We start from the raw sequence: 15,575 nt of genomic DNA, 5'->3' as shown, positions 1-15,575 counted from the left end.
GGGATCACATGCAGATACTTCCTGGAATATGCCCAAGCCACCAGGATCTGGTCAGACCCGCAGCCTTGAAATGAATGACCTAATCGTTGATGCAGCAACAGAAAGACAGTTAAAGCAAAGGCTTTGAGGCTGTCTGACTGGGAACATCAGTGGAGTCTCAGGAGATCCAAATCGGGTCAGGATGACTCTGTTCGTGAGAATATCGAGAATTAGTTCCTAGTGATGATGAATGGCTTTCAATAAGAAATGAATTGATTTGACACAAAAATAAATCATTGGAGAGAAATTAAAAGCAACATATGGACCAACATCTGCATTCAAATAAAACTCCTAAGCTTTAGCTGAATTTGTGCTTACATTGAACATCTGCTCATTTCACTCCTCTTATTTCTTCCAAATAAAAGACGTTGCTATGGGAATCCATACGGGTTCTACTAGGCTGGATTATTCGAGAAATATGTAGAATATTATCTGTCCAGCCCTACTTGTGTGGCTTCACTCACGAATGTACATTGGTGACATGTCCTGCTTTCACCCCAAGTCATTGACTTGGTTTCCAAATTTACCTTTGCTTTTACATGGCTCATCTCCGTTCAACTACTTTTCTATCTCCCATTCTGGGAATGGATAATCAGTTAGGACCTACTGCATCATAATTCTTCTGTGCAGTACCTTGGGACATTTTATTATATTGAATGTGCTATTTGAATTGAAGTTGTTGCATTTCTACCTTGGTTACAGTTGTCTATTAAACCCACCTCTCTTTCACCCTAACACAGATGTTCCATTTTTTTCTTTTCTCCTCCCATACTCTCTCCACCTCTTCTGTATTTTCTCAAAAATTATTACATCTCTAAATTTTTCCAGTTCTGAAAAAAAAGGTCGCTGACCTGGCATGTTTATTCTTTGTCTTTCCATTGATGCTGCCTGACTAGCTGAGTATTTCCAACAAGTTTTTGTTTTTAATAACACTGCAACTCAGAACTATCCTATTAAAATGTTGAACAAGGAAAAGATTACCAGCAGGGTGGGATAGATGAAAATCATTATATATACACATAAAGGTAATTCTAACCCAACCCACCAACTGTGAAACTGCTGGTTTGGGTTAGCTATCCATTTTAAATCCTGTCCGATTTACCCTCCATGAAGTCAAGTATACATAAAATCAGGCAGTTTGTAAAACTACATTCAAACCAAACTCACGAGTATCAAATCTGACAATTTAGTTCAAAATTATATATTAATGTTGATTTCCTACACTAATGGCCACTTACAGATATACTTTTGAACATACTTCCATTGGTCTGATCAGAATTATATATTTGTACCTTTTTGTATCACAGCAAAGTAAAACTTCTGCCAGGAAAAAGAAACTAAAAATGAAACTAATCAGCAGCTTAAATGAGGTGCAAACAGAGTAAGTGGTGCACAGCATTGGAGCAAGAACATAGTGTCTCCAAGGTGGAGATGTGGTTTTCAATCCTTGGGTTCCTAACATTCACTTTGTTTCTGTGGTAGCTCCAAGAGCAGATCATGTGTCTTCCTTAATGAACAAAGTCAGGAAAGTCTTTTTCAGCGTAATAGCTATCGGCACTAGTTAAGGTTGGGGAAAAGATCATCCAATTTCCTGTTTAGTCACAATTGGATAAGGCACACATAGACGCGTAAGTGATGTAAGAAAGAAGAAATTGTTTCTGTTACAGCTCATAAAGTTCTGATTTGAAAGTGAATTTTAGAATATCAAATGAAAATGATCAAGACTTTTAATAATACACCCACCTGATCATCAAGTGTTATTTTTCAAACTCTTCTTTTTCTTAAGCAGAGCCTCAGGATGAGGGATGACTTTCTCCTCTTTCTCATCTGGCTGATTAATCCAATGTACAATTTGTAGACACAGACACATCTCAGAAAGGTTGAGTTTAAAGGGGCAGGTAGATGGGATGTTTGGAGGTTTGTGCCTGACTTCATCTCCATATATTCAGGAAAAAAAGTCTCTCAATGCATTCAGTTTCTTCCAGGGTGAGCCAGTTCCATTTTGGTTTGCCACAAGTCAGGGACTCCCATGAGGTGACAGGTATATTTAACCTCTTCAGGGATGCCTGAGGATATATTTAAATTGTTTCTGCTTTCCTCCTGGGAGTAGGAGTAAGTTGGATATTTATAGGTTGGTAGGCTGTGACTCGTGGGTATCACAAAGATCAGCACTTGAGCCTCAGCTACTTGCAACCTGTGTTAATGACTTAGGTGTCGGGGATTGAGTAGAACACATCCAGGCTTGTTGTAGCTGGGAAAGTGAGGCAGCGTGGTTGATGTGGTATGTACAAGTTTGTGAGTAAGAACGTGCCGGATGAAATAAGATGTTCTGACAGTGCAATTATCCACTTTGGTCAGAAAATCTTTTGCAGTTATGATGATTATAAGATTAAGTGACCATATTTTGTGACCATATTTTCAAACCTAAAGTAAATGAAAGAGTACTGTGACCTGTTCTGAAGTCTACCTGACAGCAAAGCTGGGTGGTATGATCATTGGTGAGCACAGAAAGGCTTTGTTTGTTTCATTGTGAAGAAGGTGAAAGGTATGGACACTGGGAGACAATGGCAGCAGTTTCTGTGTCTTAAAAAGTCCCAGGAAGATGTTCAAGGCATTAGATTCAAAAATAAAGTTGCTGGAAAAGCTCAGCAGGTTTGGCAGCATCTGTGAAGGAAAAAACAGAGTTAATGTTTGGGGCCAGGTGACCCTTCTTCGGAACTGGTATTAGGTTGTAAACAGTTATGCTACAAACTGTCCATTTGCTTTGAAAATGAAAGACAGTTAAAGTCAAGAAGTGCTAATTAGTATTTGCAACACAGCACTCAAATTGGTTTGCCGTGGGGAAGAGGAAGTCATCGTTAAGATTAGGTTACAGACATGTCGACCAAAAAGTGAATATCAGAGACAAACAGCAGAAATTAGGGTGTGGTCAGCAGAGAGAAAATGAAGCCTGGCTTTGCAAGCTACTGCAGCCTGATGCAAGAGTGAGACAGTCTCTAGTCAAAAAGAGTCATCCTGCCTCCTTCTACAGATGCTGGGAGATTTGTTCTGGCATCACTATGAAGAAGAAGGAACGTTGAATCAGACTTTACTGCGGTTATAAAACTGAGGAAAGCACCTAAAAAGGGTTACAACTTGACAAAACAGGAGTGTAGAAATACATTGGAATCTGAGAGAAATTGCTCGTTAATTTTTTAAAGGATGCGCGGAGCATGATACATACAAGGATACTGCCATATTCTGTAGTTAAAGTATAACTTGCATACACAACAAAAACAGTGTTTAGTTGACAGTGTTCTTTAGTCATTTGTTTAATTAATTATTTGCCTTAAATGTTTTAAGACAAGGTCTTAAAAGTGCCAGATCATTCAGCTAATAACGCGTAGGTTGAAACTCTTTGGTAAATTAAAAGTTTCTACGAAGACTGTAGCAAAGCAAAGAAAGAAAAACTTTTTGAATGTCGGAAGTCTGGGCAATGCATACTGAGCATACAGGTACCTGTATAAACAGGTATCACTGAAAGCTAGCAAGCTCAGTTTAAGACAGAAATTGATGGATTTACGATTACCAGTGTCAATACCAATACCAATAAAAGGTGTTAACATGTTGAATCAGCCATGATCTCACTGAATGGCAGTTCAAGCTCCATGGGCTGAATGGTCTACTCCTGATCCTAAATTTCTAACATGTCGGCACAGCAAGCAATTGGGAAGGCAAGTAATATGTAGGGTTGTAGCAAAAGAGTTCAAATGTAAGAATAATGAAGTCTGACTACACTTAGGCATGGCATTAGTGAGACCGTACCTAAGTACTTGCTTGCAGTTTTAGTGCCATTCCTTAAGGTGGTTCATACTTTAGAGGCAATGCATTCAAGGTTCACTGCATTGGTTCCTGGAGTGAGGGGACTGTTATATGACTATTCAAGGTCATAAATGGCCTTGAGTTCTGAAGAATGACACATGATTTAATTGAAACACATAAAATTCTTAAGAGGCTTGACTGAGTAGGCGCTGAGAAAATATTTTCTCTGCCTGGGAAAAACAGAATAAGGCATCAGACATTTTTAGCTTAAATAAGGAGAAATTTCTACACTGGAAAAGCTATGAACTTTCATAATTCTCTACCCCAGAGAGCTGTGGATTTTTAGTTATTGGGTGCACTTAAGACGGAGCTCAATAAGTTTTTCGATAACTGTTGATGCACGGATAGAGTGGGAAGATGGAGTTGAGGTAAATGGTCAACATTGATTTTGTTAACTAGTGAAATAAGTACAAAGGGTCAAATGGTCTTCCCCCTCCTATTTTTTTTAAACTCTGAAGTGTGACTCATGTAGCAGTGACAACATTTCACTAAGTAATTCATTAAATGTGACAGGCTTTTGGGATATAACTGAAAATGGGACCATAGTCTATTGAAATGCAAGTTCTCTTTTTATCAAAAGTGAGTTGGGCAAACTGTTCTCTGTTGCTGAAATCATTTAGCCATGAGAAATTGCAGGATGAACTTTAACTACTGGGTCATTTAGTACATTGGAATTCTAGCAGTTTAACCACTATGCCATCTTTGAAAAATCATTATTTTACAAAGATAATCACAGAATCCTTACAGGGTGGAAGCAGGCCATTTTGTCCATCGAATCCACAATGACCCTCCAAAGAGTATCCCACCCAGGCCTGCCCCTCTACCCTATCCCTGTAACCATGCATATCCCATGGCTCCACCTAGACCACATCCCTGAACACTGTTGATCGGTTTGCATGGCCAATCAACGTAACCTGCACATCTTTGGTCTGTGGGAGGACACTGAAGCACCTAAAGGAAACCCATGCAGAAATGAGGAGAACATGCAAACTTGACACAGGCAGTGGCCTGAGGCTGAAATTGAACCTGGGTCCCTGGCACAATGAGCAGCATTGTAAACCACTGAGTCACCATCACAAGTCTTTTGAAATTTAACTTTTCCATCTCACTTTGCAAAACACATGATAAGTTCAATTGTTCTGGAATACCTGCAATGTGGAAAATGTCACAGTTCAAATTAAACAAGGCAATTAATCAAATAATTGGTTTATAACGGTAACTAAATTATTACCTTTATTTCTAAAAATATTTCTTGATTTTAGAGTTACTAAATGCTTTTATTTTCCAGTATGACTAGGATGTACGATAATTTCAGCAATGATCTGCTGGTGCTTTGCTATGTGATGTAAGGGTAAGTTGCTTGAATAGTTAGCTTGTCCAATCATCTTCCTGTCAATGTTTGTGAAATGTCGGGATTTACGGGTAGACTTGTGTCGTGTGAATTTGCACATGCTGTTGTATATTCGAAACAAAATTCTGCAAATTACACAATTTTATCTGTTTAACTGTGTCATACTCACATCATTCATACCTTTACTCTTGGATGAAACAGATGAACCTGCAATGATGATGGCCATCAACCATTGCAACAAAGAACAAAACAATTTCAATAGGAAACACTTAGCTATTACAGATGGAATACAAGTAAAAACCCTAGGGCTGGATTTTTAAATTACCTATTTTCTTTACAAAAAATAGTTACCAATGTAGCTATGTAATTTCCTACGTGAAAAAAAGAACAGATTTAATGTTAGAATTTTGGGACACAATTAATTAAAGTGGAAGTTGACATAGAACAAGAATGTTCAGCCAAATGTCAGTTTCTGATTTGGGACACGCATTCTAACGACAATTAAACAGCTTCATGGTCACTGTATATTACTTGCCTTTCATTTTTGGAATTTTAAATCACAATTCAAATCCTCCAACTGCCATGATTAGATACATTGTTTTATTGATTTAATACAACTGCTATGATTTTCATGATTAACGGTTTTAGGAAAACGGGTTATGATGATTATTATAGATTGTAGGTACCACTATATATCATTGTGTTGTAATATAAGCAAACAGTTAAGACATTTTCTATGATTGAGTACATTCATCTAAAGGACTTAAAATGAAAAATCAGAGAAATGCAGAAGTTTCTTTTGCAACTGACCATCTGATTCCTGTCATAGTATTTTAAGTTCCAAAGGGCATTGATGATGCAGGGACTATTAGGTTAGAGAATAGTCAAAATAAAAATTGGATAAATAATATGGAAATAGTGATAAACTTTACTAAAGTACTTAAGTATTTTCAGTATTTAAGCATGTACTGTGATTTACTTTAAGAATCCTTTGAGAAGCTGCAATGAATCTTTTCACAGACAATGTTCTCAAATGGTTATTATGTGTTTATGATGCAAGCATTTAAGTATAATTATGATATAGCTATTCAATAATTCCAAACTTTTCAATAATAGATGATTCACGAGATTCAAACGATAGCACAAAGTTTAACAGTGAAACTATTTTCATAAATATCATTTGAACTATTGTAACCTTGAATCCACTTCTCGCTATTTTATCATTTTTATTGTCCAGAATTTCCTACTACAGCACGATTGATGATGTGTGCTGTCAACTACATTGTTTCGCACGCCAATTTTCACAATGTGAATTTTCACTGAAAGAACTTGGTAAGATAATGCCTTTATGCTGTGGTGAATATAATGGTGAACCTGATCTTTCAGAAACAACAAATGACTTACCCTCCCCAGCAAAAAAAGCCAGAAGTGAATGCCATAATAGAAAACTCTGAACAAGCACAGTCCCCCAGACAAAGGCTTGGGAGTATTGTTTAAGCATAATGGTTCTGTACCTGTCTTGTCTAAAATCACTGAAAAATTATTTGAATTTAGTTACTGTAAAATCCTGCACGTGGTAATTTCCTGCATCTGAACATGCCCATTTTATTGTGGGCAAAACAAAGCCAAATAGAAGACTGTAAACACAGAGAACAACTTATTTGTTGATCTCCAATCAACAAACAGTTGACTCCCACATGGGGGCAGACAGAATGGAAGGAGGCTGTGAGCACCATTTACGTGATGATATAAATTGATAACCAGTTTCGTAAGAAATACAACAACGTGAATAAGGAAGGAACAAACTTAAAAATAAACAATGCCACACTATTCCCTTTCTTAGCAGTTGCTGCATGACTCTGAGTGTTTAAATTTCATTTTGGTATTATTTCAAGTTGTTTTAAAAGTCAGTCTTGTTTAGAAGCTTCAGATTGACTAATGTCAATAAGTGCCAAAGAGCTGTAGAGACAAAGCATAGACATATTTTCAGAGAACTTGTGGAAAGTCTAGGACTAGATGGCATAATCTCAGAATAATAAATTCCCATTTAAAACAGAGATGAAGAGGAATTTCTTCTCTCAGAGGATAGTGAATCTCTGAAATTCTTCACCACAGACAGCTGTCATGGCTGGGTTATTGTGTCTGTTCAAGGCTGAGATAGATAACTTTTTTTAATCAGTAAGGGAATTACAGGTTTTTGAGAAAGAGTAAGAAAGTGGAGTTGTAAATTCGCAGATCAGCCACAATCTCATTGAATGACAGGGCTGACTAGATGGACCGAATGACCTATTTCTGCTGCTTCGTCTTATAGTCTTGTCATCAGCCAAATGACAATGAATGAATTCTTTTTGTCATTTAAATTTGTTTTTCCATATTTTAGGCTCTTAATGTCAAGAGCTTTTTTTTCAAAATTTCCCTTATTTTTGGACTGTGGACTAAAAAGGAGGATAGTGTTTTAAACTAGGAGATTGAGTTTACTAGAGCACGCCGAGAGTTTTGAGCAAAGTTACATTTTCCTGGAACTGTGAGAGCAGAAGCAGACACCATAGAGCTGATGGATTCTGAAACGAAGACTGCTAGACAACTACATTCGGATTGGTTCCTAATGAGGTGACCATAGATTGTGTGATGGTAGAGCAGCAAAGAAACTCCTAGCCTGGAAGCAGAATGTATCAAAAAAACTCATGTGTCTCTGCTATTAAACCGTGCTTCCAACATTTATTTTTATTTTTTCACCCTTAATATCCATTTCTTGTCCGTTTGTGAGGGAGGGGAGTTAGAAAAAAAAGCTTTGGAGTTTTGGTTGTTGGGTTTTAAGGTATCAATTCATATTTCATAGTTATCATTGGTTAGAGGCATTTTGCTTGTGATAAAGTTATTTTCTTGTTTAGTATAGAAAGCTTTTGAATGTTTTCTTTTAACTTATGTTTGTCAGTCAGGTAAATTGGGGATTTTAGATAGTTTGACAATGTCTTTTTCATGTTTGTGATGACTCTGAGAAAAGTGGAACTTGATTTCTGGCACTCTATCATAGTGACAAATTTTAGGGGCTTGTGCAGGATTTTGGAACAAAGGCAATGTAAGATTAGGTATGAAGTTGGTCATTGATGAAGGGAAATCGGAAATATCAGATATTGTACTGATGAAACTAGGATGGCTGCTTTAGCCTCCCTGCAGGTGGAAGAGATGTCCTTGGCAAACTTATACGAGATCACATAAGCCAGGTTAATTGAGTTAGCAAGTAAGCAAGAAACGGAATTGCCTGTCAGAACTAAGAAAAAAGATAATTAAAAGATGAGCACAGTTTAATATAAGTGAAACCAGATACTCCAACAAGTGCAACATTGGAATGTTCATATGGAGTTACAGCTAGAGCATGAGAAAAGAATGAAGGAAGTTGGGATAGGAATTGAAAAGAATAAAAATGGAAATGAATGTAAAAATGGAATTAGAACTTAAAATGCTTAAAATCAGATCAACCTTTGAACAACAGAGCAGACTTAATGCGCCAAATAACACCCTCTACTCCTTCAACTTATGGTCTCATTGCAGCCAAAATATTCCTTAAAATTTAGGATAATTCAAAGGAAGTATTTGCCATGTCTTCATTAGGTGAGGCTCAGAAAGCAGATCCCAAGTAAAACAGGGGAGCACAGGCAGCATACACTGAGGCTGAGGCTGAAGGATTTCCAGAAAGCTATTATATTGAGAACAGAGTTCTGATCAGGGTTTGGAGACACCTCCACAGACATGAAGATGAGGAATGGACGGTTATTCATTAGATACTAGTACCGCAAAGATAATGTAATGAGATATTACAACTAGCATGTGGAATTCCTATGGCACATTTAGAAGAATAAAACATTCAAACATCAATAAACAGACATATTGCATGGCCAAGACATCACAAGGACAGAGTGCGATTCTGTAAAACATGATATGCATATCAGGTAGTTACTCCTTTCATTATGTAAGCAAACTAGCAACTTTAGTACTTATACCAGCTTTTGAAGAAGTATTCAGTCAAGTGTTAGAAGATTGTGTACGACAATTACCGAAAATGAAAGCAGGATCTCAATATATCCTTACAATTATGAATATGATAACCCAATTTCCTTTCGGGATAATAACAGCTAAAGTAAGAGTGGAAAAGTTTACTCAGTTTTTTGATTCACTATTGTCTACCAATTGAATATAATCAATTGAATCTGATCAAATCTGCCTAAAGGTTTCTCAGATATAATCAATGTAGCGAACTGGACATCATCCACAATCGCAGAGTGTTTTGGAGTGGCACCATCAGACTTGTAAAACCATGATTAAAGCTTCTTGTCATTGATACTCACAGAATTGGATTTCTTACTGTTTGTTACCAGAGATTCTTAAATTAATGCACTGAATTTTGTCCATTCAAATCAATCTATGGCCATGAAATAAGAGGACCATTTAAATTGATTCAGGGAAATAAAAATATAATAGAAAGACAAATGCGTAACAATAAGTTACATGTCCATGATTCTAGAGAGACTAGCAGGAACAAGTTAAGTAGCAGAATAATCGGCTGGCCGACATGTTGCAAGTAGTGCATTTCATGTTGGAGATGAAATATTGACATTTTCTAAATATTTTTCCTTAGCATTTGATCTTAAGTATCTCTACCTAGGTACCTTTGTTCCTAAGGTAGCGCTGTAATGCGGTCACTATAGACTTTTCACCATACTCATTTGAGTACATGTGACAATGAAACCAATTCAATTCAATTATTGCCTTTGCAGGGTTCACCTCTCATAGAAAAAGAACAGTGGTCCTACAAGATAGCTATAAGGGTTAGGAAAGTGACATTTTTGATATATATTTATGAATGCAGAGAGAAAACCAATTCTGTCAAGTGAACATACTACCGTGCAGAGAAGAGGATACGAAGGAGCAAGTATGTCTAGTCGTAAGTAGAGTGGAAGTTAACAAAAACAATAAGATTGGGATAGAAGGCAAACTAGACAGTTCTCAAAGTGAACCTCTTCTAACTTTACTAGCCAATATTGAGTTACTGGAACAGTTAGACACTGTGTTCTCATACTTAGAAGAAGGCCAACTGGAAAAATCTAGGAAATATAAGGAAGTCTGTAAAGATACAACTGGATGCTACAATGTCAGCTTGAAAAATTTGAATGTAGGAGACTTAGTGATGATAAAACAACATCGTCATTGGTTGAGCTCAGAGACACAAGCTCAGGTAGAAACAGAGATTCAAATTCCTCATGCTAATTGTTCTACTAATGTCAATTTGGATGTCCAAAAGCAATTCATAGATCTGACTAAAATTAAAGTGTTTGAAAATTTAAATGCTGTTGCTTCAAAAACAATAGACGCTTGACTAGGTGACAATGGCTTGTACAAGACTGGTGCAACAGACAAGCATTGACCCTGGAAAAATCTCTCCCTCTCTCTTTCTTTTTCTCTCTCTGTCTCTGGTAATAGAACATCAACAGAACAATTGTTGTTGCTCTGAACAACAATTAGAACGTGGACCTCTAAAAATAGATTTTCAGTTTGATGTGATTGTTCAAAATGATAGTAGTTCCAGGGACATTCCGCTGTTTAACACAAACACTGATCAGGTACTTGAAGCAATCAGGTTTCTCTCCCCTTATATGGAAATAGTAATTATTGAAGTTCCAATGACAAAACAGGATCTGTAGTGGAAAGTAGGGAAATAGACATGAAGGTTGGTGTGTGGGAAAAGGTTTCTAGTTCATGTCTTGGTGATGACATTTTTTGAATCAGAATGCAGTGTATTTATTTGAGTTGGAATAGAGGAAGAATCAGAGGAAGAATCCAATGACTAATCCTGCATTATTGACCCGAGAGCTAGGTTAGTTCAATATAAGTTTAGACTTTCACAGAAAAATTCTCTGTGGAAACAAATTAATTTTTTTGTTTTAAGTGATGGATTGAAGACAGGTATTGAACATTATTTGGCTAGATTAACGTTGTTTTTATTTGGAATTAAAAAAATTGTGTGCACAAAGCAAGCAGATTTTTTTTGTTTTTGAGGAAAAGCTTTTGTTGGAAAGTTCACCTGGAGTCTATTAATTTAACCGTTCAATGTAATGATTGTTCAAGTTGCTGGTAATGATCATATGATTGCAGATGACTTGTCCCGAAAGTAAAATGATGAAATAATTTAAGATGTTAAAAGATCCTGCAAGACTTGCATTGGGGAGAATCAAAAGTGAAGAATAAAGGGTATGTTGTTTTCTCATATGTTGTTTTCTGTCTGCTACATGCCTTGTGATGATATGCATTTTTTGAAGTGGTGTTTTTTTTCTCTCCTAAGGGTGGAGGCCTGTAAAGACCACATGTTTATATTTAGTTTTGGACTGTGAGAAATATCCCTGTAAACCAAGGAGACTGTGCAAAAAGATTACTGCAGTTTTGTAAATCATGTTTCCTAGTACAAATTGCGATATATATATAATGCTGCAATTTCATGACACAATGAGAACAGAAGCAGACACAAGGAGCTGATGAGTTCTGAACAAAAGGAAAACATCTTGACAACTACATTCACTTGGTGCCTGGGTAGGTGTCAATGACTTGTACAGGACTGGTGCACCAGAGAAGCACTGACCTTGGAAAGATCTCTCTCTCTCTCTGTCCCTGGTAATAGAATATCAAATAGCAAGTAAATCTCTACTGAAGGTGGAATAAAACATCTTTAAAACAAACTCTCAACCAGTGATGCATGGTACTAGTGTGCAGCCAACCACACTTCAACAACAAAGAACTGAACAGAAAGGAAGAGAGATGGAGCAACTCATTGAATCCTAAGACCAAACTTGTGCTGTTGAACTTTATTTCCCTGATTTTTCTTTATTCTCTTTCCACCCTTTATATCCATGTGCCATCTGTCCTTGTGTTTATGTTTATGAGATGGGACAATTTAAGAAGGGATTGAGTTTAACTTGTGGAGTTATAAGTTATCCGTTCATATTTTCTCATTGCCATTGGTTGAAGACAACTTGCTTGTAATAGTTCTTTTCTTAAGTACAGAAACATTTCTCTTGGTATGAGTTTATCAGCAAACTACATTAGAGACTTTGGATGGTTTGACTAAATCTATTCACATTTGCAATGCCTCTGGGAAGAGTAGGGCTTGATTTCGAGTGCACTATGCCAGTAAGCCATGACAATACACTATCATTTTTGAGTTGTGGAGGTAGCCCAAAGATGTGCAGGGTGGAAGATTAGCTACGTCAAAGGGATACAGGAAACAGAGTGGGGGAGTGGGTCTGGAGGGGATTTTTTTGGAGGGTTGGTGTGGACTTGGTGGGCTGAAAAGCCTGCTTCCACACTATAGGGATTCTATGATTCTATGAATCTACATGTGAAAATGGTAATGACAGTATAACCTAGAGTCAGGTGTGCCATCCAAGTTATGAATGCATAACCAAAACAGGAGGCAAATGAATTAAACTCAATTTTTCAACTTTTCTCAATGTTCAGTAAGTCGCAGCTTGATGTAAATCCATCCTTAAAAGTTCTAATGGTCATTGATACTCTGAGTTACTTTATTCACACATTTAACTTCTGAGAAAAAACACAGCTCTGCCACCTGGTCTAATGACATTATAAACGATCTACAAACTGATGCACGCATTTACGAACAAATACAGGTCTAACAATAACTTTATGACTGAGCTGTGTGCAATCTGTGAGTAGATGTGCAAATGTGTTCCACATAGCATGTTCAAAACTCCCTCCATCTGTTCTGGTCTTGGCCTATTCTGCATTCTAACGTTCTCCGTTCATTCAGTTTAACCTCAAGAACAAACAAATTTTACTTAGGACAGTTCCGTATTTAAAGTTCAATAAATTAATCCTCATCAAAAATAATTAGAAGAGTTCTTTAGTCTTTACAAATTCTGCGCATCAAGTCTTTATGAGTATTGATATTTCAATTCTGACATTGTGGAAATTTCATTAAGTTTGATTTAAGAAAGATATGTATGAAATTATATAACAAGAATTTTTTTACAAAAGTTCATATTGCTACCATGTATATTTTACACTTAGTAATATAAGGCTGAATTTCAATCTTAAAATGTTCAGAAACATAGCATTTATCATCAAACCATCACTGACATCACCTTTCCAATACAAGATAGCACGTGTGTTGCAGAAGCCTTTTTAAAGAGCCACTTGTCCCATTTATTTTATTAGTCCTTGGTGAATGTAATTAGAATCAAAGTAATTAAATGCAATTGTGCTCAGTATGTTACTGTTGTAAATTGCCCTAAACAATGTGTGTTGCATGTTGTGAACACAATTCTGGGATTAATAGACGATAGATAATGTTTTAGGATTGTATTTCATACTAAACAGCCAAATAGAAAAACAAAGACCTTGGCGCAGTGTCATTAATCTTAGTCATCTGAAAGCACAAGTGTAATTTGCATGACTCAGGTTATAGAACATGCTGTATTTAGGAGAAAAGCTGTATCCTTGTCTTTCTTTCTAGTTTTGAAAATAATTTCAATCCAGACATGTCCGGTAAAACTCAGGGGAGAAAGGGGCAACATGTACAAAATATGTGGCCCCTGCTGAAGCAAAGAACAAAATAATTGGTGCTCAGATTTGGTTTAGAGTACCTTTCAATACTCTTTTTTATATGTTTACAAATGAAACTAATCCATTAGACATTAGTGTTGATATATATCTTTTACCTCGAATGATTTAATAGGACAGCTTAAGTTTTTTATACCACATATTGAGAGTCAACTGATTTATTTGCCTTTATTTGAATTGTTTTAATGATAGAAATTGAGTAAAACTGTCCACAAATATTGTTTCAAATAGTGCTATTTGCTTTCTGCATTGGACTGAAGTTGATAATGGTTGCACAAGCCTTCAGTGAATATGAATAATATATTACTGTTTTTGTTTATAAAATAAAAAAAACTATAAAGTAAACTGCTTTAAACAACAGTCTAAAACATGACCTTCCAGATTAAAAATTAACCTCTTCCTCTGGCAAACAGCTGGAAAGTAGGAATTCAATTTCACATCATTGTCTGCAATCAGCATAATGTTATGCTAGAGTTCTCACTGCTTGTGAAGCAAATTAATAATTAGATTCCAAAGGCACATAAGCTGTTCAGAATCATAAGCTATATCTCAATATGTTTGTAAGTAAGATCATGTGTATATTGCACAATGAATATAAATAAATTCTAAAACTGCATTTTTAATAAGTTTAGATTTATTGAGTCATGAATTTCTCTGATTGCCTTTGCCTACAAACATACCACATTCTGTGTTTGTTATCAACTTCTAATATCCTGGAGGCACTATGCTCATTGTCAAATTGCATTTGAAATTTTTGTTTTGTGATGATTAACTGGGGTCATATAACTCCAACCTAATTTGTTTAAAATACAATTTTCATGCATGGAATCCAAGAAGTGACTATTTCCTATAAATGTAAAAGAGTTACTGGATGGCATGATGAGTTAGAATCACCCTGCTACTTGGGTTAATATCAACCTAAAGAGGAACACATAATCACCAATTTCTGAAGTCTGTTAAAGTTCTTGAAAGAAATAAGTTTATACAATATTGGCCAAGATACCAGTGGCTATATAAGTCTTCATCACAACATTATCATTAAATTAATTCAACAACCTTTTGTAGAGAAACAATATAACTAAAATTGGGAAATGGGATGCACAATTGCAGAATTATCTGATTTTTCAAATTGGGATATTAAGCATATTTTCAGGAAAACATTGTTTTATTAAATGCAGAAGAGAGCATGAAATGTGAAGAACAAGATATTGAAAGGCATTCCTTACAGTCACCTTTCTAGTTCCTCATCATGAGTTCAATCCCATATAGCAAATGTTTGCTGATTTTCAAAAAAAACCAATAATGAAATTCCAAAATGTTCATCTATTTCCCCTCTTTCCATTATTAAACATTGATCAGTTGTTTCTTTTATTCAGCAATACGGGAAATTTGGCATTCTTGGTTATAAACAGAGATAATCAATTATACCATTAGCATGACATTCGAACACATTCCTAAACAAATAAAAATTTTTAAAAAAATGTGAGTTGATTAAGCAATAATTGCTGTTGCTAAATTCTTCACAATCATGGAAAAATTTTTCTTCACAATGTTTACTTTTGAGTGAAGCTTGTTGACTGCACATACGCTCAAATGGTTCTGTGTTCACAGTGTCAACTAAATAATTTGCTTTCATTGTCGGTAAGCGTTTTGAAAACTTGCATAATACACCCTTTTACTCTTTTTCTTCAATGAG

The sequence above is a fragment of the Stegostoma tigrinum genome, chromosome 10, assembly GCF_030684315.1.
Source record: "Stegostoma tigrinum isolate sSteTig4 chromosome 10, sSteTig4.hap1, whole genome shotgun sequence".
In the NCBI taxonomy this organism is placed as follows: Eukaryota; Metazoa; Chordata; class Chondrichthyes; order Orectolobiformes; family Stegostomatidae; genus Stegostoma; species Stegostoma tigrinum.
Note: the sequence above shows the minus strand (reverse complement) of the source record.